This window comes from Jaculus jaculus, chromosome X (assembly GCF_020740685.1).
Source record: "Jaculus jaculus isolate mJacJac1 chromosome X, mJacJac1.mat.Y.cur, whole genome shotgun sequence".
Classification (NCBI taxonomy): Eukaryota; Metazoa; Chordata; class Mammalia; order Rodentia; family Dipodidae; genus Jaculus; species Jaculus jaculus.
This window is the reverse complement of record NC_059125.1, coordinates 127519355-127542702: the sequence shown is the minus strand read 5'-3', so window position 1 is coordinate 127542702 and position 23348 is coordinate 127519355. Positions and strand designations below refer to the sequence as shown.

General features: G+C 39.0%; 1 long non-coding RNA gene across 1 annotated transcript in view; it reads left to right on the top strand.

The window, feature by feature from the left end:
• Nucleotides 1-22998, top strand: part of LOC123456696 — a 131132-nt gene extending 108134 nt beyond the window's left edge. Inside the window, exons 2-3 of the long non-coding RNA XR_006634625.1 lie at nucleotides 15722-15755; nucleotides 22944-22998. This is a non-coding gene — a long non-coding RNA (uncharacterized LOC123456696). The remainder of the gene's footprint in view (nucleotides 1-15721; nucleotides 15756-22943) is intronic.
• Nucleotides 22999-23348: the final 350 nt, after the last annotated feature.

The window sequence follows — 23348 nt, the reverse complement described above, 5'->3', positions numbered from 1 at the left end:
CACTTGGTTTCCTTGAATGGCCATGATAATAATTCTTTACATTTGTTTAGTTGGATATATTTCAAACTTTTTCATATTAGGCATTTGGAATAATACAACAAACTGTGGTACTACGAAAGCAGGAATCATTCATTCACTTTGAAATAGAATAAACAGACGCCTCACACCACCTGACTTATCCTCTGGAGTACCTGTGCCCCTCTGTCACTCTCTCTTTTATCACAACTCTTTCAAGTGGGAAATATCTCTTCTTGTCCCCAAATCTTCCCATGCCACTACTGAGCAAATTTTTAGCTGCCTTCTGAGTAATCCATTTCTCATCCCCAGTGTGGGCAACCCTGCTGAATTATTGGTGCTCTAATTCCTTTTCCTCATCATCTCTGCATGAAAGCTACACCCCATCCCTCTCTGTCTTTGGTCTCGGCCAATCTGACCTATTTGTCAATTTTCAATCTTTAATTATCACATCCCTACCAAGTGCTTATTATAAACTGCCAATATATTACCAGAATCTGAATTTACCACCGGAAAGGTCATATTTCTCCATTCCAAGTTCTGCTAATGGCTGTAACAACACTTAATGGAAACAAAAAAGGTTTTACCTTTCCAAAGATGTCGATCAACTTTCAACGAGTTCCCCCCACTAATTCTGACTGTGTTTCGAAGGATTAATTGAACAGCACTGTTGATGACTACTATACTGGTGCAACTTTATGACATACAATATACTGCTGTATCCTGTCTGATAAGAGCCACTTGTAAACTGGAATATTGCAGAGTACTTAATGACCCACCAAAGGTTAGTGGTAAGACCCTACTGCTGAAGACATCTTATGTTGTTGACATGTAAAATGGAATGGCATGGCTGGAAGTTGGAAGAGAGTCAGTCCCCAGACAGTCAGTGTGTCTAGTGCCAGAAGGTGCTACATGGGTGACTGGGGGAAAATGACCAATATCTGTCCAAGCAACTCACGGTCTAACCTACTTAGCAGCAAATAACCTGTTGTGATGCCCACATAAGTGCAATAGTGGCACACAGCCATAGTGGGGAACCAACTGCTCTTGATTCGGCTAACTGATCTCCTCAGTGGTATGGGGCCCATAACTGGAGCTGGGAAACAAGTCAGAACCATATCCAAACATAAGTCCACTCTCCATTATCAAGCTACCATCAATCATGGGCTACAAGAGGGCCTACACCTATTAAATTCTCTATAAAAAAGTACAGGTTATCTCATTTTTCCTGGTGCTCACTTACTCTGTGTTGGAGAATCTGCTTCTCTTTTTCAGATAGATGCAGATCCTAAGGAGAGAGCCACCCCATCATACCTCAAAAGGTTCCTGGCTGAAATTAAGAAAAATTGGTGAAACAAGCAAGGGTGTTGTTTTCCTGGTGAACCGGGTACTAGCACAAGGGGGAAGGAGGTCAAAACAGAGAACAATCAACTCCTACCAAATCAGAGAGCCAGAGACCCAGAGGCCCCCCAATACCTCATCACTGAAGCAGACCAAAAATGAACCCAACATGGCTCAGGGAAATTTTGCCGAAGAGGGCGCAGAAAGAATGTCAGAGCCTCATGTTGGGTCATGATATGCAGAGACATTTATCCTACCCATAACTGTGGGCTAACTCCAAAGTGCATGACCCATATAGCTGAACAAGGAGGGGCCAAGGGGAAGGGGTAGGTCACGGATGAGCCTAATAATGGTACCAAATTGACTGTATTTGCTGAATACAAAACTAATTAATAAAAAAATTAAATTTTTTAAAAATGAGAAAATATTTAAAGTCATTAATCTAAATTCTTACCTCAAGAAAGCAAAGAACAAATTACATCCAAAGCAATTTAAGGAAACTAAAAAATAAGCAAAAGGCCATAAATTAATAAAATTGGTAACAAGAAAACAATAGAGAAATCAAATAAACAAAACCTGGTTCTTTTAAAGACCAATTAAATTAAAAGTTAGACTGAAAGGAAAATAATAAAGAGGGAATACATAGTACATGTATCAGAAACAAAAGAATGGACATTACTACAATTCCAGCAAGCATCAAAAGAGAAAGGGGAACTACTACCAAGAACCCCACACCTAAATTTGATAATTTGGATGAAATGGATTACACACACAAACTATAAAAATCCAAATGAGAGCTAACAAGTAATTTGAATACATTTCTAATCATCAAAGAACTTGAAATTGTACTTAAAAACCTCCTAGAAGGACTGGAGATATGGCTTAGCAGTTAAGATGCTTGCCTACAAAGCCAGATGACCCAGGTTTGATTCCCCAGGATCCACATAAGCCACATGCACAAAGTAGTGCCTGTATCTGGAGTTCATTTGCAATGGCTGGAGGACCTGGCATGCCTATTTTCTCTCTCTCTCTCTCTCTCTCTCTCTCTCTCTCTCTCTCTCTCTCTCTGTCTCTCTCTCTCTCTCAAATATATAAATACAAATTTAAAAATATTTGGGCTGGAGAGATGGCTTAGCAGTTAAGGCACTGGCCTGCAAAGCCAAAAGACACAGGTTCAGTTCCCCAGGACCCACGCAAGGCAAATGCACAAAGTAGCACCGCACGCATTTGGAATTCATTTGCAGTGGCTGAAGGCCCTGGCATGCCCATTCTCTCTCTCTAAAAAAATTAAATACTTTTATTAAAAAACCTAGAAGAGGACTGGAGAGATGGCTTAGCGGTTAAGCGCTTGCCTGTGAAGCCTAAGGACCCCGGTTCGAGGCTCGGTTCCCCAGGTCCCACGTTAGCCAGATGCACAAGGGGGCGCATGCATCTGGAGTTCATTTGCAGAGGCTGGAAGCCCTGGCACACCCATTCTCTCTCTCTCCCTCTATGTGTCTTTCTCTCTGTGTCTGTCGCTCTCAAATAAATAAATAAATAAAAATAAAGTGCAAAAAAAAAAACCTAGAAGAGAATTACCTATGATGGTAGCATAGCTCAGTGGTAGAGTGCTTGCTTAGTATTGCAAGGTCTAGATTCCATCCCCAGCAATGTTTGCATGCGAGTGTGTGTGCACACGAACACACACACTCACAATACGCATGTATGCATGCATACACACATACAACAAAATTTTAAAAACAACCTACAAAATAGAAAAATCCTACCAAAACTTAAAGAAAATTTCACATTGATTTTTTGTTGTTGTTTCCGAGGTAGGGTCTCACTCTGGTCCAGGCTGACCTGGAATTAACTATGTAGTCCAGCGTGGCCTCAAACTCATGGCCATCCTCATACCTCTGCCTCCTGAGTGCTGGGATTAAAGGTGTGCGACACCATGCCCGGCTCAGCATTGATGTTTTACAAAATTCCTTTCTAGCAAAAGAGGAAATATTTCTTCTCAGATTTCCTTTATTAGGCTGGCATTATTACTCTGATACCAGAAACACACAAAGAAAGAAAATTATAGAACAATATTTCTGGTATACTTTAGTGCAAAATTCTCAACAAAATATTAGCAAACCTAATTTAGCAATGCCAAAATTATTAGACATCAATAACAGATGGTATTTATCACAGGCATAAAAGACTAGCTCAATATTTGAAAAGCAACATAACCCCATTTGTCCACAAGGTAAACAAAAACTTGTATAAATTAATTAATAAAAAGCATTTATCCAGAATAGGCATGGTAGCACACATCTCTATTCCCAGCACTTGGGAGGCTGTGGTAGGATGATCATTGAGTTTAAGACCATCCTGGGGATACAGACTTGAGTTCCAGGTCAGCCTGGGCTAAAAGAATCATTTAACCAAATCAAACATCAACTTATTTTTTTTTTTAAAAAAAAAAAAGCTATTAGAAACAATGGGGCTAGAAAAGATTTATAGATTGAGGTAAAATTGACATTTTTACTATGTTAAAATTTTTCATGTTGTATTTTATATTCTATAAATATTTTATGCTTCTTGATATGATAGGAGAAGTTTATAAAGAGAATTTATTTGAAAATATCGCCAGGAACTAACATAATGGTAGAAAAATGGACATTTACCTTTAAAATTGAGGACAAATACAATATTTATACACTTATGTCTCTTATTCAACATTGTGCTTAAATTTTGGGCCACTGTATTGAGGCAAGCAAAAGGAATAAAACATGTATGTACAGATTGTAAGGGAATAAATTTTAAAAGTCCAAGTAATTGCAAAGGAATCTATTCTAAAATTCATAAAACTAATAGGATAAAAGATGAACCCATGAAATCAATTCTTCTGTATACTAACAATGAACATGCCAAAACTGAATTATAAATGTACCATTTGCAATTGTTCCAAGGAAAATGAACTACTTTTATATGCACTTAACAAAACTTGCACAGGAACAGTATTCTGAAAAAAGTTAAAACACTACCAAAAGAAATTATTTTAAAAAGACCTAAACATTTGAAAAGATGCACTGTGCTTATGGATTAGAATGTGTATCATAATACAAATGTCACATTCTCTCCCAAAATGATTGGTAGATTGCTGTAATTGCTATAAATCTATCTACATGGATTTTTATAGACAAAGAAGTTCTTTTTGTAAATTTTTATATGGGAAGGTGAAGACCCCGAAACAGTTTAAAAAAATTGACAAAGAAGAGTGAAATGGGTTACTCTTCCCAATATAAAAGTGTACAAATATGAGTGCCATAATCAAGAGTACATGGTTTTGACAGAGGGATAGATACACAGATCAATAGAAGTATATAAAAAATCCAGAAATAGACCCACACAGATATGCCCACCTGTTTGTTTGTTTGTTTGTTTTGACACAATGGCCAAAATATTTTAAAAGAAGAACAAACTGTTAGGTAAGTTGAAAATTTCATAATGGATCATGAATTTAAATGTATAACATAAAACAAGAAAATGTTTTTTTCTTTTTCTTTTTTAAAGTAGAATTAATGCTTCAGGATCTAGGGCTAACAAAAGCTTATTGGACTTGACAGCAAAAGTGCAATCCACGAAAAGAAAAATCTATAATATTTCTTTTTTATTTCTATTTTATTGTATTTTAATTTATGAGATCATATTCTCTAATCCCCCTGCCCCTGCTCCTGTTTCCCTGGGGGCCCCTTCCAAGGGGGGTTATAGTATTCACTATGGAGTCATGGATGCCTCAGTCAGTCACTGTTGGTGGGGGGGGGGGAGGGCAAGCTGCCTCAAATATTCCTACCCACTCTGTGGCTCTTACAGTCTTTCTACTCCCTCTTCTGTAATGTTCTCTAAACCATGGCAGGCCTGTTAACAATATGACAACCTGATGTAGTGTTGAGTTCTCTGTAACCTCTGAATATCTACTTTGATTTTTGTTTTTGTGAGGTAGGGTCTTGCTCTAGTACAAGCTGACCTGGAATGCACTTTGTAGTCTCAGGGTAGCCTTGAGCTCATGGCAATTCTCCTACCTCAGCCTCCCAGGTACTGGGATTAAAGGCATGTGCCACCACTCCTGGGTTACTTTGATTTTTTTTTTCTTTTCAATTTTTTTTTTATTAACAACTTCCATGAATATAAAAATATCCCATGGTAATGCCCTCCCTCCCCCACTTTCCCCTTTGAAACTCCATTCTCCAGCATGTCCCCTCCCCCTCTCAATCAGTCTCTCTTTTATTTTGATGTCATGATCTTTTCCTCCTATTATGATGGTCTTGTGTAGGTAGTGTCAGGCACTGTGAGGTCATGGATATCCTGGCCATTTTGTATCTGGGGGGAGCACATTGTAAGGAGTCCTACCCTTCCTTTAGCTCTTACATTCTTTCTGCCACCTCTTCAGCAATACACCCTGAGCCTTGGAAGGTGTGATAGAGATATTGCAGTATTGAGCACTCCTGTCACTTCTTTCCAGCACCATGATGCCTTCTGAGTCATCCCAAGGACACTGATATCTGAAAAGAGAAGGTTCTCTACCAAAAGTGAGAGTAACATTCATATAAGGGTATGAACATTAAAAGAAGTTCTTACTGGAAAAAAAGTGAAGGTTCTCTACCAAAAGTGACAGTAGTATTAATATAAGGGTATGAGCATTAAGAGAAGTGCTTACTGGGCAGTTTGATGATCATAGTGTATACATTTAGCCAGACAGCAACAGACGTCACACCTCTAGGGCTCATGACTACCCCTGTTTTAAGTTTTCAGTACCAGGGTTGTATTCCCTCCCATGGAGCAGGCCTCCAGTCCAATTAGAGGGCAGTTGGTTTCCACCATGACAGATGTACCACTATTGCACCCGTTGGCTCATTTGGCCTGGCTGGCCAAATATAAGGCTTGCAGTGTCCACTGTTGAGTATCTTCACTGGTGATTTCTCTCTCTCCCATTGAACTGCATGCAGAATGGAGTTTTCTGTCAGCTGGTCTACATGAAGGAGGTTTTCAGCTCAGTTCCAGCAGGATTTCTCAGTGGCCTTGCAGCCCAAGTATGTGGAGTCTTCAGCAATAGGGGCTTATCATCTATTCCTGGTGGGAAACTAAGGGCCTTGGCAATGGCCTATAATGTCTTGGGGACATCAGTGACCTCCCTGGCCAATGACTCACTGGAAGGTATCCCATCCCTGGCACTGAAATTTTTCTAGCAACAATATATGGCTCCTGGGTGTTCCATTGTCCAAAAAAGTAGGTTTCCATATGATTTATTTATATCCTCTTAGATTTTGATTAGCCTTCCCTCCACCTTTCCTTTACTCAATCTCTTCCCCTGACCTCCCTTGGGCCTTTTCCCCCCCATTAATCTATTCTTCTACTTACATATATACAGTACCATCCTATTAAATACCCCCTCCCTTCCTTTCTCTTCCCTTTATAAGTCCTTTCTAGCGTACTGGCCTTTGCTACTGATTTTTCTTCCTACTCACACAGAGATTCTGTTCAGTGGAAGAAATGGTATGCTATAAAATGGTTTAATATAAACTATTACCACTCAAAACACAATAGTTTAGGAAACAAATAATGGGCAAAACGTGTGTTAGTCAGCTTTTTATCTCTGTGACAAATACTTGGGAGAAACTGTTTAAAGGAAAAAAAGACGTCTTTTCATTCTCAGTTTCAGAGGTCTCTGTTGTGGTCACTTGGCTATATTGTTTCTGGACTTGTCATAAATCAGAGTATCATGACAAGTAACATGGGCAGAACAAAGTGGCTTACCTCAAGGTGCTCATGGAGCAACAAGAAAGCCAAAAAGGGACAGATGACATTATCTCTTCTCAGGGCGTGACCTCAATGATCTCTTCCTTCACCTAACTATGTTCCACTCCCAGGTTCCACCAACTCCCAACAATACCATCAAATCATGAAGTTATCAACAGAATGATTGATTGATAAATTCAGAGATCTCATGATCCAATCATGTCCCCAAAGCACACCTCTGAACACCACCACATTGGGAACCAAGCCTTTAACACACAAGCATTTAGTGTAATTCACACACATTACACTAACTCTCTGATGGCAAAAGAGGTATGTGAAAAAAAATGTTGGGGCTGGGAACATGGCTCAGCAGTTAAAGGCACTTGTTTACAAAGGCTTCCAGCTCTGTACATAAGCCACATATCAAACACAGCACAAACAATGGATACTCATTTGCAGAGGCAAGAAAACCTGGCATGCCCTCATGCACACACATGCACATGTGCAAATAAAATACATGAGAAGATACTCAACACCATTAACCTGTAGTAAAATACAAATAAAACCACAACAAAATATTAATACATAGAAGAGATAAGGTAAGAAAGAATGATAACTCCTGGGCTGGAGCAATTGCTTAGTGGTTAAGGCACTTGCCTGCACACCAAACGACCCAGGTTCTATTCCCCAGTACTCACGTAAAGCCAGATACAAAAGGTGACACATGCATCTGGAGTTCATTTGTAGTGGCTAGAGGTCCTAGAGTGCCCATTATCTCTCTTCCCTATCTACCTCTCTCTCTTCTTTCTCCCTCTCTCTCAAATAAATAAAATATCTTAAAAAGAATGATAGCTCCCATCCTCTTCCCTTAAGTTGTTCCCCTCCCCTCATGGCCTCTTTCTGTCTTCTTGGTATCTAATACTGACTCTTAATTCATCTAATATGCAAATCAAAAATGCAATGCTAGGATCCACATATGGGAGAGAACTGGAAGTGCTGGTCTTTCTGAACCTGGGTTATCTCACTTAGCATAATATTATTAAATTCTCAATAAAAAGTTTAAACATGAATGACTATTACCTTAGAGCATCCTACTAATTTACATAATGATCATAAAACTTATTTTACTGAGCAAATATTTAAATCTATTTGCAAAATTGGCATATGAACTTCCACTTGCCTATAACTTCAATTCCCTTGACTGATGGTTAAATAAACAAATGGTAATAATTGTAAAAAAGAAAGAAAGAAAAAGAAATAGTAACAATACCAAATGCTGGAATGAATGTGGAAAAAATGGGCCATGTTTCCATGTCCAGTGGAAATGTAAAACAGGATGGCTACTCTGGAAAAGTTCCTCAGAATGTTAAATGTAGTTTCCATATGACTCACTGTTATATAATTGAATCAAAACAAATCTTTGTATTGAACCTTTGTTGTTTATTTCTTCATACCAAGCCAGAACCAATTATCAAAACATCCCTCAGCCCTAAGCTGAAAAAATTTTCACATATGTCATTTTATTTATTTATATTATTAGATATGGACATATTTTGTATGTAAACATCACATGTTGGTACCGTCCTTTCCCTCATCCTGCCTCTTTTCTGAAGAGGCCTTCTTCATTGGGGATGCAGATCAACCCCATGAGGATTGCGGGTCATGCATTATGGGGGGAGTACCATTATTATTTTTTAAATATTGCATTTTCCTTTATTTACTTGAGAGAGAGTCATAGAAAGAGAGAGGCAGACAGAGAAAGAGAATGAATGGGCACGCCAGAGCCTCTAGCCACTGCAAATGAACTCCAGATGCATGTGCTACCTTGTGCATCTGGCAACATAGGTCCTGAGGAATCAAACTGGGATTCTTAGACTTTACAGGCAAGTGCCTTAACCAGTAAGCCATCTCTCCAGCCTGAGTATCATTATTTTTAATGTAACGCATAAAGCATATTTTTAGCCACTAAAAGTCTTGCTGGTTTTACGTAACCTACAAGACTATACTTAATATCTGTTAGACATAGATAAACAAAATTGAAGGCCACAAGCCACTAAGATCCTTTGAAGTACTTTGACTCAGAGACATCTTTCCATGTACCTGAGCAACACCACTTGGACATTTAAGCTCCTTTTCTAATATCTCCCCCCAGCAATTCCCATGCCCGCCTCCTCTGAATACAATAAAAGGGTAAACTTTCCCACAGAACAAAGACACATGAGCAAAGAAGGTAATGTGACAATGGGTATGTAATGATATTGGCAGAGAATGGAGTGATAACAACTATAAGCCAAGGATGGGCAGCCAACACCAGAAGCCAGACAAATAAAAAGAAAAGGTCTTACCAAATCTTAGAGGGAGATGACACCTTGCTTTTGTCTTGATCTGTCTAGCCAGAAGGATTGTTTTGAAGTTAGGAAGGCCATGGCACTTTTTATGTCAGTCCTATCGAGGTAATGTGCCAGGAACTTTTAGCAATAAAAGGAATGCATTATTGACAGATGGCAACAATTTTAATAAATATGCTATATATTTAAAAGTCTGATTCTATGGTACATGTTATATAGTCTCATTTATACAATATTGTTAAATGACCCTATTTGTGAGGTAGGAGTAGGTTAGGATTTTGGAACAAGACTCAAAGGTATGGCGAGAGGATTATGAATGTGGCTATGAAAGAGCCATACAAAAGATTGATGTGGAAATGTTCTGAATCTTGACTAGTGAGCTGAATATTTGAACCTACATAGTACTAAAATTGTATATAGCTTAAAACACACACAAGTACAAGTAAACTGAGGAAATTGGAATCAAATTGATGAATCAATTATATGTAAGTATCCTGGTGGTGATATTATAGTATACTTTCTCAAAATGTTACCATTAAGGAACTGAACAAAAGTGTGAATGAGTCTCTGAATTATTTCTAACAGTGACATATGAGCCTACAGATTATTACTATTTATTTCTTTATTTGAGAGAGACAGATAGAGAAAAGAGAGAGAGAGAGAGAATGGGCATGCCAGGGCCCCCAGCAGCTGCAAACAAACTCCAGATACATGTGCTACCTTGTGCACCTGGCTTTATGTGGGTACTGGGGATCAAACCTAGGTCCTTTGGTTTTGCCGGCAATTGCCTTAACGGCTAAGCTATCTCTCCAGCCTCTGATAAAATTTTTAAATTGGAGCTGTCACTTGGCCCTTTATTTAAAAAAGGAAAAAAAAAAAACTTTAAGAGCAAGAATGGAAGCTGAAAGAACAATAAGGACTATGGCAATGGAGGAAGGGAGAAATAGCTCGATTCTAGATAGGAATTTTTAGATAGCTAACCAATTTTTCTGGCAGTTGCATGTAGAGTGAGAGAAAAAGAGAAGCATTAAGGAAACAAAGTTTCAAGATGGAGGTGTGCCAGCAGGTGGAGGAGGTTTGGCAGTGTGATGAGAGGTAGAGATTGGTGGTGAGTTCTGTGTGGTGGATGAGATCATCAGGTAAAGAAACGAAGACTGAAAAGTAAGAATGGGCTCTTCAAAAAGGTTCCCAAAGAACAGTGTTTCCATAGTAAATCACAAAAATGTTTGGTATCCAGTGAGAGTATGGAATGTGGGTAGGAGAATTCATGGACCACTTGCCATAAGGAACCTATGGGAGCATGGCTCTCGGGGCTGGAGATCGTGTGCCTCCCAAGAAAAATATTGAGAAAATATCCTGCCTCTCCTTGCAACAAAAAAGCAGGTCCAAAGTAGCTGCTATTTATGTTCTGCAAAAGTGTCCTGAGGGCAGATACTCCCTGTGTAAACATTATATAAAGAATTATTGTGTCACCTGAACTCTTCTTTCCACTGGGAACTCAGTTGTTTCTCCTCGATCCAACCTGTCAGTCTTAACGGTTGATAAAAGACTCCAGGAGATATGGCCCTGGCCGCCACTCTTTCCATCATGCTCCTTGTCCCATCTGTTGGCTGGTTCTTAATTCTCTTCTCTTGCAATCAAATTCCCCTCTGGGAACCCAATTAGGACAAACTCTCCAAGCAAAACTGATGTGCCCTCTGTATGAAATATATATAGCAGTGTTCAACATGCTGGGTTTGAAAGACTCAAAACAGCAGTGCTCCCTCAACGCCTGTCACTCCTGGACAGGACCACGGAGGGATAAGAAAGGAGGGAGGAAGAGAATGAGGACATAGCTGCTGCCTACCCCCGCTCTGCAATGCCTGGAAAAGCAAGAGCTCAGTTTCCTAAGCCCCTGGTGAGGCACTGTTAGCTCTAAAACAATTTGTTCCATAGAGGATGGGAAAGTTGTTCATTCTGGAGCAGTGAAGCATGAAGAGGGCAGAATGGAAACAGGAGCTTTTTCCAACTATGGGTGCATGGCTGTCAACATTGGTGACATGAGAATGAGGGAGAAAACTACTTGCTACAGTGTGGCTTCAAAACTCAAACCTAATTATGCCAGCAAATAATGAGAGACAGAGAAAATGAACTTAGGTAAGGAAAAACCTTTTTTATTTTATTTTATTTTATTTATTTATTTGAGAGCTGCAGATAGAGAGAGAAAGAGGCAGAGAGAGAGAGAATGTGCACGCCATTGTTTCCAGCCACTGCAAATGAACTCCAGATGCGTGCACCCCCTTGTGCATCTGGCTAATGTGGGTCCTGGGGAATTGAGTCTTGAACCGGGGTTCTTAGACTCCACAGGCAAACGCTTAACCACTAAGCCATCTCTCCAGCCCAGGAAAAACCTTTTAATGTCCAGAATTTGCCTGCCTGTCAACCTGCCCCTGGCTCTTTGAGGTATGTGGCTGGGGCCTAATGAGACATTTCATATTGCACCAGTGAACTCTTTTGGCTTTACATTCCCAAGCTAAGTCCAGCCTAACTTATCTCTAGGTAGAAAGCCTTTTGATCATTCTTCACATCCTTCCTCTAGTCTCTGTTTCCCAATCTTAGGGGCCTGATGAAAAAAGAGAGGTTCTGAACCTAAAGGACACCCTAAAGGAAACCAGAGAAGGGTTTCTTAAGCTTCTTGGATTTACAGATGAATTTTGTCAAGTTTGGAAAGCCTTCTTTCTCCTGGGACTCCCACTGTGCATATATTACACTTGAGGGTATCCCGGGAGTCTCTGAGGCTCTGTTCATCTTTTAACCCTTTATTTCTGTTTACCAGGCTATATAATCTTAACCTGTCTTTCATCTTCCTGAATCTTATTTTTTTTTTGAGGAAGGGTCTCATTCTAGCCCAGACTGACCTGGAATTCACTCTGTAGTCTCAGGGTGGCCTTGAACTCACAGCGATCCTCCTACCTCTGCCTCCCGAGTGCTGGGATTAAAGGCATACACCACCACGCCTGGCTCGGGGAACGCCTTTAATCCCAGCACATGGGAGGCAGAGGTAGGAGGATTGCTGTGAGTTCAAGGCCACCCTGAGACTCCATAGTGAATTCCAGGTCAGCCTGGACAAGAGTGAGACCCTACCTCAAAAAAACAAAATAAATAAATAAAGGCGTGCCCCACCACTCCTGGATCTTCCTACACCTTGAGTTTGCTGTTCAGCTCTTCTACCATTTTTTTAAATTTTTTTGGAGGTAGGTTCTTACTCTAGCCCAGGCAGACCTATAACTCACCCCATAGTACCGAGCTGACTTCAAACTTGGAGATCCTCTTACACGTGCCTCCATAGGACTAGGATTAAAGGCATGTGCCACCTCTCCTGGAAAGTTTTTTTTTTGTTTTGTTTTGTTTTGTTTTGTTTTGTTTTGTTTTGTTTTTCGAGGTAGAGTCTTACTCTAGCCCAGGCTGACCTGGAGTTCACTATGGAGTCTCAGGGTGGCCTCGAACTCACGGGGATCCTCCTACCTCTACCTCCCAAGTGCTGGGATTAATGGTGTGCACCACCACACCCGGCTTTCCTGGCAAGTTTTTAATTTCAGGGATTGTACCTTTCAACTCCCAAATTTCTATTGTGTTATTTTTATAGTATCTCTTTGCTTATATTCTTTATTTGATGATAAATTGTCACGATAGCTTCCTTCAATCCTCCAACATGGCTTCTTTAGTTCTTTGAACATATTTATAATAGGTACTTTGAACTCAGCTTCCTGAGTTGAACATTTGGGCACACTCAGCATTTTCATTGACTGCTTTTCTGCTGTATGTGTCATACTTCCCTGTTTCTTGGTATAACGTATTTTTTTCATTGAAAACTAAACAGTGTAGATAAGATATTAAAGTAATTCTAGAAATCTATGGCTCTCTGAAGATTGATGTTGGCATCGTCCATTTATTTAGTAACTTGGATAGACTATTTACGTGACTGGGGGCAGCTACAGATGCTCTGCAGAGATAACTTTCCCTTATTTTTATTTCTAAGATTGACTTGCTAGACATTGCCCCCCAGCTCAGAATATCATAGTAGTTAGACACTGATGACATAAATTGCATTCTAAATCCCAGGTCCAGTAAAGCTTTCACCCTTAAATTTGGATAGGTGGCTTGGAGACTGCTTTTACAAGTCAAAGGAAAACTGTTCACCAGAAAGCTAATATTTTGGAAGTACTTTCTTTAAGGGTTCCTGTAGCAACGACTTTTTCCTGATCTCCTCTTAAGGGCCCTCTTAAATTATCATTTCTGATCTTCTGTTAAAATTATGGCTGGTGTACCACTATGGGTATCACCAAGGTATTATCTTTCCCCTATTGCTATCCACTGTGATTTTGGTAGTTTTCAACAATATCTCAGGGCGTGATTTCTTCTATTCTCTAATGTGCATAGTATTCCTCTATCACTTTTTGTATCACTTGGCTGTCATGGCACTAGAGCTGTAGAGGATTTCAGAGACACCATTCTTCCCTCCCTCCTCAATGTAGGTCTTTGCTATGGAGAGAGTGTTGTGGGTTTGTGAAATATGCACTGCCAGCTGGCTAATGCCACCTACCAGTGAGATTTCAGGAACATGGATATGGGAAAAGGGGAAGGGGAATCTAAAGGTGTTTTTCAGCATCTACTACCTTTCCAATATATAGATCTTCCATACAAGGGAACTAGGAAAAATACAAGCTGCCTACTTACCTGCAGCTGTATGTGCAACCCATCCAGTCTACCTGGACTACTTCCTCTACATGCTGGGAGAGAGATGGGTGCAGCCTCTGGGTCAAATATTATGGAATAAGTGTCTCCCTATCTTTGGTCGATCTTCCAATGACTTTAGTTTTTTTTAATATTTTTTGTTCATTTTTTTATTTATTTATTTGAGAGCAACAGACACAGAGAGAAAGATAGATAGAGGGAAAGAGAGAGAATGGGCACACCAGCCACTGCAAACGAACTCCAGATGTGTGCGCTCCCTTGTGCATCTGGCTAACATGGGACCTGGGGAACCGAGCCTTGAACCGGGGTCCTTAGGCTTCACAGGCAAGCGCTTAACCGCTAAGCCATCTCTCCAGCCCTTCCAATGACTTTAAAAGGTTTCCTTTGATAATTTATGGCTAGTTTAACAGTCCTTTTGGAGGAATAGATTTCTTTGAGTTGTTCATAGCAGAGAAAGGATTGTACAAGCTTCTCGAAGCCTGAGCTCAAGATCAAAGTTGTGGTCTGGTGATTGAGAACTAGATACCTAAACATCTAAACATGGAGACAACCAAGCTGAGTGGGATAGTCACAGCCTGCCTAGGTTTGAATCCTCTCTCTACTTTGTTCAACTCTCTTTGGAAAAATTACTTAACCACCTGTAACTTCAATTTCTGTATCTGTACAATAAGAATAATAATAGGGTCTGCAGTTCATGCAGTAGCATGTTCCAGAGATGTAGGTTCCATGAGTCACCTATACTGGGGTGGGCTTTTTAGTGATGCAGCTGCCATTGAAGTCAACCATTGCTCCTGTAGGTAACCACTCACACTGCTCTGTAAGTAGCCCCAGTAAACTCGTTGGTTCACCAAAACAAAAACAAAAAAGAATGATAATAGTGTCCAACTCAAAATGCTATAAATTAACATCTGTGAGATGTCTGACACAGAGTCAGAGCATAGTAAGATTGCCTCTTGGTGCTTGCTCCTGTGGTACCAAGATCCAAGGTAGCCCTCTAGTGACCCCTGCCTCATGGCATTCACACAAGGTTTGGTCTGTGTGATGAGGCGGAAGTGATGGCAATGACCCTTCTAAGAATAGGTTAAGAAACACTTCATCTTTCATCCTAGGTATGCTCACCTATTTATGTTGTCTTTCTTAGAACATCCACCTGGGGAAAGGAAGTTAACAGCCATGTCAGATAGCTCCATGAAAAAGGTTATAAGATACCCTTTAAAAAAAAAAAAAAAGGAACAGTTTTCTTTTCCCAAAACTCATGATTGGACTTGACAGCAGATTGCATAATCCTAATTGCTTGACACTACAACCTCATATGAGATTATTGACTAGGATTATTCAGTCAAACTGCTCCCAGATTTCTGACACTCAGAAGCCATTTGGCATAATGAATATTTGTTGTTTTAATCCACTATGTTTTAGAGTGATTTGGTATGCAACAACAGATAGCTAATATACTCATTAAATTACCTTTTAGTTGTACCTCATTGTTAACCCTGTCTCCTCTGCTCTATCCACAGGTCCTTTTACTGCTGAGTTGAGTGAATACATATAGTGAGTATAACTCAAAATTTGGCTATAATACTTAAAAGACTTATTTGATTGTTTACTTGTTCCGCTGTGATGTAGAGGGCTGGGCTAGGAATGGCAACTATTTCCGCTAGATGTCTGAGTTATCTTGAGTTATCTTAGCTAAGTTATTTCACACTCCTGAACATTCTCATATCTCAAACACAGAGAATAATCTATTTCATACCTCCCTGCATGGGTAGTTGTGAAGATGAAATGAGATGATAGATGGTAAACATAGCAATAGAATAAGCAATGCTAGGCCGATATTGAATTTCCTCTAACAATTGTGTTTTCTGTTGTTCACAGCTATGTGGACAGACATCTTATGAATTTTTAAAATATATATTCTTATTAATTTCTGCCTCGATACGTGGAATTTAACTGTGATCTAGTTATATGATGACAGTGTTTTTCATCCAATGCCCTCAATTTGTCAGTTCTGTAACTAGTAATCATTATGTCAAAACTGAAAGTTTTCCCCCCTTATGAAACAAAGAATTTTTCTCTTCCAATAGTATGATTTCCCCCATTATATTAATTCCTTTCAATTTTGGTTTGAGCATTCAATTCCTTCTTGGCAGCAAATAATCAGTACTGAAATGAATTCATCATCTGAGCAATTTTACTTTGAGCAAATAACTACCATTATTTGGAATGGATACGTTTCCTTAATTGCCCTCTTACCACATCCTCAGGCCTGCTGAATAAAACTGTTTTTATTAAATTACTCACCTTAGGGATTGAATCACCTACTTGTACACATGCACTTAAAAATTATGCACCTGTATAAAGGAATGAAGAATCTTTTGTGTGCTACTATTAAGTGGTTTCCAGGATGTACTGTTCAATTAAAAATAATACACTATGTTTAGCTTATTTTCATCTGATAAAAATGAAGAATAGAAATGTGGGTTTATTTCTATATTTTAAAATATTCTTGGAAAGATAAACATAAAATAACTTTAAGCAATAAAAATGGCTACCTAGAAGACGGGACCAGGGTGAAATAAATAGAGAGGATCTATTTACTAATGTAAATGCAGGTTATTTTGCATAGTTGTCCCTGAACATAGTAATTGTATTGCAAATTATTAAAAATTAAATTGAGTAAAGTGTCAGTGTAATCACTAAGAAATAAAACACAAACTTAAATGGAAATACTTAACTCTTTATTGAGATGGTAACCTAACCTTAACCATACAGAAAGTATTATGTCAAGTGATTGTAAAACAATTATTTGAGCTGGGCATGGTGGCACACACCTTTAATCCCAGCACTTGGGAGGCAGAGGTAGGAGGATCCCCATGAGTTCAAGGCCACCCTGAGACTACATAGTGAGTTCCAGGTCAGCCTGGGCTAGAGTGAGACCTTTCCTCGAAAAAACAAAAACAAAAACAAAACAAAACAATTATTTGATTCTACAAACCTAGTAGTATACCTTAGGAACAAAAGTGGCTGTAAATAAGCAATAATATGTTTTCAGTAAACACATTGCTAGTAAAAATATTGGAAATGTTATAAAACTCTAGGTCTTAATTCAGATTGTTATAACAAAGCACCATACATTGCGTAGTTTATAAGCACCAAAAATTTGTTTCATACAATTCTGGAGACCCAAGACCAGGGTTACAGTATTATCCATGTTCTGATGAGGCACCATTTATCTGCTGCACATTGGTACCTCCTTTCTGTTTCTTCGAATGGCAAAAAAGGGATCTAGCTGGCTCTCTGGCCTCTTATAATGAAAATAATCCCATTCACAAGGCTCAACTGTTAGGATCTAATTACTTACCAAAGATTTAACCTCTTAATGTCATTTTATTTATTTTTTTAAGATTTTATTTTTATTTATATTAGAGGCAGAGAGCAGGAGGGAGAGAGAGAGAGAGAGAGAGAGAGAGAGAGAGAGAGAGAGAGAGCGAAAATGGGCATGCCAGGGCGTCTAGCCACTGCAGACAAACTCCAGACATATGCACCACCATGTGCATCTGGCTTATGTGGAACTTGGAGAATCCAACAGAGGTCCTTAGGCTTCGCAGGCATGTGCCTTAACTCTTAAGCCATCTTTCCAACCTTTAATGTCTTTTTATTTGAGATTAGGATTTCAACCTCTAATACAATGAATTTGGGGGTCTATAAACTTTCAATTGTAGCAATATAGTGAATATTTTACCATAAGGTAAGTAAATAATTTTACATTTGTCATTAGAAACCAAAGTTTTGAGCCAGGCATTGTCATTGTAGTGCACATCTTTAATCCCAGCACTTGGGAGGAAGAGGTAGGATAATCCCTGAGAGTTTGAGGCCACCCTGAGACTACATAGTGAATTCCAGGTCAGCCTGGGCTAGAGTTAGACCCTACCTTGCAAAACAAATGAACAAACAAACAAAAACAAGGTTTTTAGAAAGTAGAAGCAGGTATGAAATAAGTAAAAAAAAAATGTAATGCTATATTTGAATGCTACTATGAGTTAACTTCATCATATGTTGTTGTCTAAGCATCTATTTATTTCAAAACTCTGATCACACTTAGATAATATGAATATAGTAGAAAACTAGTCAGTAGAGAATTCATATTTTTGTCTCGATTTCTCATTACATCAGAGCTCATTGAGAAACAGCTGACATTAGGTCTGTAGGAGAAAATATACAAGAGATCCCAGAAATATACTGATAAACTCAGCTTTCCTTCCATATTAGAAAGCAGGAAAACAAACAAAGTCTACAGAGATTTATGGAAAAAATGACATAGAAGCCAATCTGAAAGTTTCCTAATGGAAGGTGGGAGAATTTGATCACAATAAATGACTATGGACTCAGGTACAACGCAGTTTAGCATCAACCCCTGTGGCTAACAGATTTGATCTATCATAATGACCCCTATCTGGAGCAGAAAAAGCACTTGAGAGTTATAGGCAGGAGGGATCAGGAGTTCAAGTTAATCTTCAGACATAGTACATTTGAGGCTAGCCTGAGCTACATGTGACTCTGTCTCAAAAAGTAAAAATAAATTAAATTTAAAACATTCAGGAACTGCTTTAGTACCAGGCACTAGGATTTGTAGCTGGTTGCAGTGTTTTGGGACAAGATCCTACCTTAGCAATAGGCAACCCTTAATAGCAGGACCCTTGGTTGTAACCCAGTGTTGAATTCATCTTGGTGGACTCTTAGTTCACAGTATTGCACAGCTTATCAACTTTGGATGGCATATGGACTGTGAAATAAAAACCTGGGACTAGTATATTCATGATGAATTTTCCAGGAGGTGGGCAGAATTCTATAGCATCTGACTATAGGCCAGGAACTATGGATGAGGCATTTTGGCCTAACTTGTTCCCAGGACCTTTGTAAGAACAGAATATTCTCTTTAGGTATTCTCCCACAGTGTATGTGTGATAAACCTGAGCATGAATTGGTTTCTAGTAAAGAAATAGCAACTACACACCAAACAGCATCCACTTAGCAAATACCAGCTAGGGTACCTTCTAGGGCTGAAATAGTGGAAGTCACTATGGACTCAGAGAAAATAAGCAGGTTGCTTAGAAATTCTGTAAAGATAGTTATAAACAAAGCCAGACTATAAAGATCAGAGTAAATGCATGATTTTTCAGCAAGCATCAGGAGCTGGACCAAGTGTATTCCCAGCACTTGAGAGTTATAGGCAGGAGGAGTTCAATTTAGTCCTCAGCTATAGTAAGTTTAAGGCAAACCTGAACTACATGAGTCTCTGTCTCAAAAAGTAAGAATAAATTAAATTTAAAGCAAATGGATGAGCCTAACAATGGTACCAACTTGACTGTATACACTGAGTACAAAACTAATAAGAAAATAAAAATAAATAAATAAAATAAAAACATTCAGGAAACCAAGACCTCCCATGGTTTTGAAAATAAAATGTTGGAAACTGACTAGGAAATAATCAGTATGGGGAATTCTTAAATAATATGGCTATCTTAAGGAAGCTCAATGAGCAATGAAGAATATACAAAGAAATGTTTCAATACTCTAACAAAAATGTTAACAATGAAAACAGATACATATGAGCTGAAATCAGAGGAACTGCTCCCTTCACAGACACTGATTAATGTATTCATTACCCCACAAAGAATACCAATAGCCCTACTGAGAAGGGTCCTCAGTGGAATGGGGGCAGGGAAGAGGGCATATGAGTATAATCCAAGGGAATATGACCAACACATGATTATGTCTATATAATAAAGTTTGGAGTTGATTTTTTTAAAGACACACATAGGAAGAAAGATTTAGTGAGCTCAAAGATCATTACTTGGTGTAGAAAAAGAAATAAAGGGGCTGGAGAGATGGCTTGGCCTTTAAGCGCTTGCCTGTGAAGCCTAAGGACCCTGGTTCGAGGCTCGGTTCCCCAGGTCCCACGTTAGCCAGATGCACAAGGGGGCGCACGCGTGTGGAGTTCGTTTGCAGAGGCTGGAAGCCCTGGCGCTCCCATTCTCTCTCTCTCCCTTTATCTGTCTTTCTCTCTGTGTCTGTCACTCTCAAATAAATAAATAAATTTTAAAAAAGTCTTATACAAAGAAGAAAAAAAACATGCATAGGAATGTCAAATTTTGCCCTACCAAATCTACCCAAAGACAAATCATATATTTGTAGTCAGCTTTTCAGAAGTGAAAGGAAAACAAAACTTTCTCAAAGCTGCAAGAGACAAGAAACAAGCAAGAGTTTCCCATTCACTTGACAGAGTATATCTCAGTAGAAATTTTCCAAGTCAGGAGAGAGTGTCATGAGATTTTTACATATTGAAGTGAAAAAATTAAAAACTTGTCAACTGAGAATACTCTGCTCAGCAAAGCTACCATTTACAAATGAAGGAGGGATAAAGATTTTCCTAGACAACCAGAAGCCGAGAGAATATATCTCTACCACACTTGTTTTGTAAGGAATGCTAAATGAATTGTTCAATCTCAGAGAATGAGATATAAATGAGGAAGAAGAAAATCAAAGGAGGCATAAACTTAATGGAAAAATAATGAGACATACAAATTCAGAATGCTCTAATGTTGTAAGTATAGCATGTAAATGAGTCATACTTTTAGTGTGAAATTTAAAAACAAACAGGAGAGATCCTGTCTCAAAGAAGGTGGAAGGAAAGGACAAGAACACTGAGGTTGCCTTTTGGTCTACCACACACATACATACCCACACACACACAAAACCAATACTAAAATTTATGTTAAGTGACAACGACAAAGATGATGTACAATGTGATATGTAAAATAAGCCACTTAACTTTTCCTATCAATTGTGAGAGAACATTTCTTTTCATAACTTCTCACAAGTATTTTCTCATTATAACAATATCCTAGAATTATTTTTTCAGACAGAATCATTATGCTGTTATTTATTGCTGCTTCTACTATGATAAGGTTTGGCATTAAAGTAAGCACCTAATGAATAAAAATTCTTACTACAATTGTTATTTTCTTGTTTTATTTTTCTGAGGTAGGGTTTTGCTCTAGCCCAGGTTGACCTGGAATTCACTATGTAGTCTCAGGGTGGACTCGAACTCATGGCGATCCTCCTACTTCTGCCTCCCAAGTGCTGGGATTAAAGGCATGTGCCACCACGCCCTGCTTACTATCGTTATTTTCATTATTTCTCTGGATATTTCTGGGTTAACGTCATTGTGTGTTTGTTTAAAAGGCATTTCTGTGGCTGAAGATATGGCTTAGTGGTCAAGTGCTTTCTGGCAAAGCCTAACAACCTAGGTTCTACTCTCTAGTACCCATTTAATCCAGATGCACCAAACAGCACATGCACCTGGAGTTCAGTTGCATTGGCTAGCAGCACTGGTATGTCCATACTCTCTCTCATCTCTGACACACACTCTCTCTCTGCAAATAAATAAAAATTTTAAAAAGACACCTCTGCCTTTGTCCCACATAAAAGCCTCTATTTAAGCAGATATCTGTGTGTGTATTGTTTCATTTTAGATATGTATATGAAAAGGAGAGAAAATAAAACCACTAACTCATACTTTCAGTATATCTAGAAAATAAAATAATACTTAAAATTACCTGTTAATTTGTAAAGAATCAAATCCAATGGAATCCATTTTAGAACCTAAGTTTGGGGGCAGAGTTGGAAATAAACTAGAGAGAGTTCACATAAAAGAGTGAATGAAGATGTGGTACGTTTACACAATTAAATTCTACTCATCAGTAAGGACAAATGATATAATGACATTTCTAGGAACATGGAATAGAAAATACTAAGCAAACTCACACAAGCCCAGAAAGACAAACGCTGCATGTTCTTCACCATCTGAGATTCCTAACCTGGAACATCTTGAGTTGCAGGCATACCTGACAGGCAATTCGAAGAACAGGTAATAGAGATGGAAGGGTTTGGGGTAGGGAAATGGGAAAGTGGGAGGAGATACACACAAAACTAAATTCAAAATGAATTGGTACCATATAAACCTTCCTCCTGAATAGTAGTCTAAAAGATATAATACTCAGTAGGAGTATGAAGGATCATCTGATAAGAAGGGCCCTGGTGAGGGTAGGGATGAAGCCTAATCCTAAAACATTTGGCTCTAGTTTGTAACTCCCAGTACCAGAAATCAGTTACAATCCACATTGAGCTGTTAATCAGAGAGACCTATGAGGCTTCTGTCAAAGCACTTGATCACTTGCCTGAGGTAAAAGATAAGACCCTGTTGCTGAAGAAACCACATGCTGCCAAACAGAACATGGACAGATGGTTAGTCCTTACAGTGCTGGAAAGCTTTACATGAGCTGCTGGGGGAAACTGGCCAACAACATTGGGAGCAAGCAAGGGACACACTACTATATGAAAACAACCAGCCTGACAAGACATACACATCTGTGCAATGGTGACACCTAACCTAGGTGGGTAACCAATGGCTTTCTGATTGGCTACAAGATACACTCAGTGGAAAGAAACCCATAGGTGGATGTGGGAACTGAGTCAGAATCCTATGGAGACCAAGATCATGGACTCCAACAAGAAGCTCCCACTGGTTTTGGCCAAAAGAGAGGCTACACCATAAAATCTCTCTAAATTAACAATTATTATTGCTTTAAACCTATGCTAATCTCATTCTTTCTCCCTCGGTCCTGATCTCCCCGAGAATCAGTCCGCGGCACTTGAGAATCTGTTTTTCTTTTTCAGAAGACAGCAAGAACCAAGGACAACAAAAACCTATCAACAAGATAAGAAAAGATAGCTGACTCCCTGGCAGGAGATGAACCACCCTTTGGACATCAGCTAAGATCCCAGGTGAAACCACAGAGGAACTGGTGAGATGTGCAAGAATGCTGTTTCCATGGCGAGCCTGAAAACCTGCACAAGGAAGATGGAACCAGACACTGAGGATATTCAAAATGTGCGAAAGCAAAAATCCAGAAGCTGCTAATAGTGCAACACTAACTCACTCTCTCTTTCTCTATCTATGTCTGTCTCTCTTATTCTCAAATAAATAGGATAATTTTAATTATTAGCTCAGCGGTTAAATGCTTGCCTGTGAAACCTAAGGACCCCAGTTCAAGGCTTGATTCCCCAGTACCCATGTAAGCC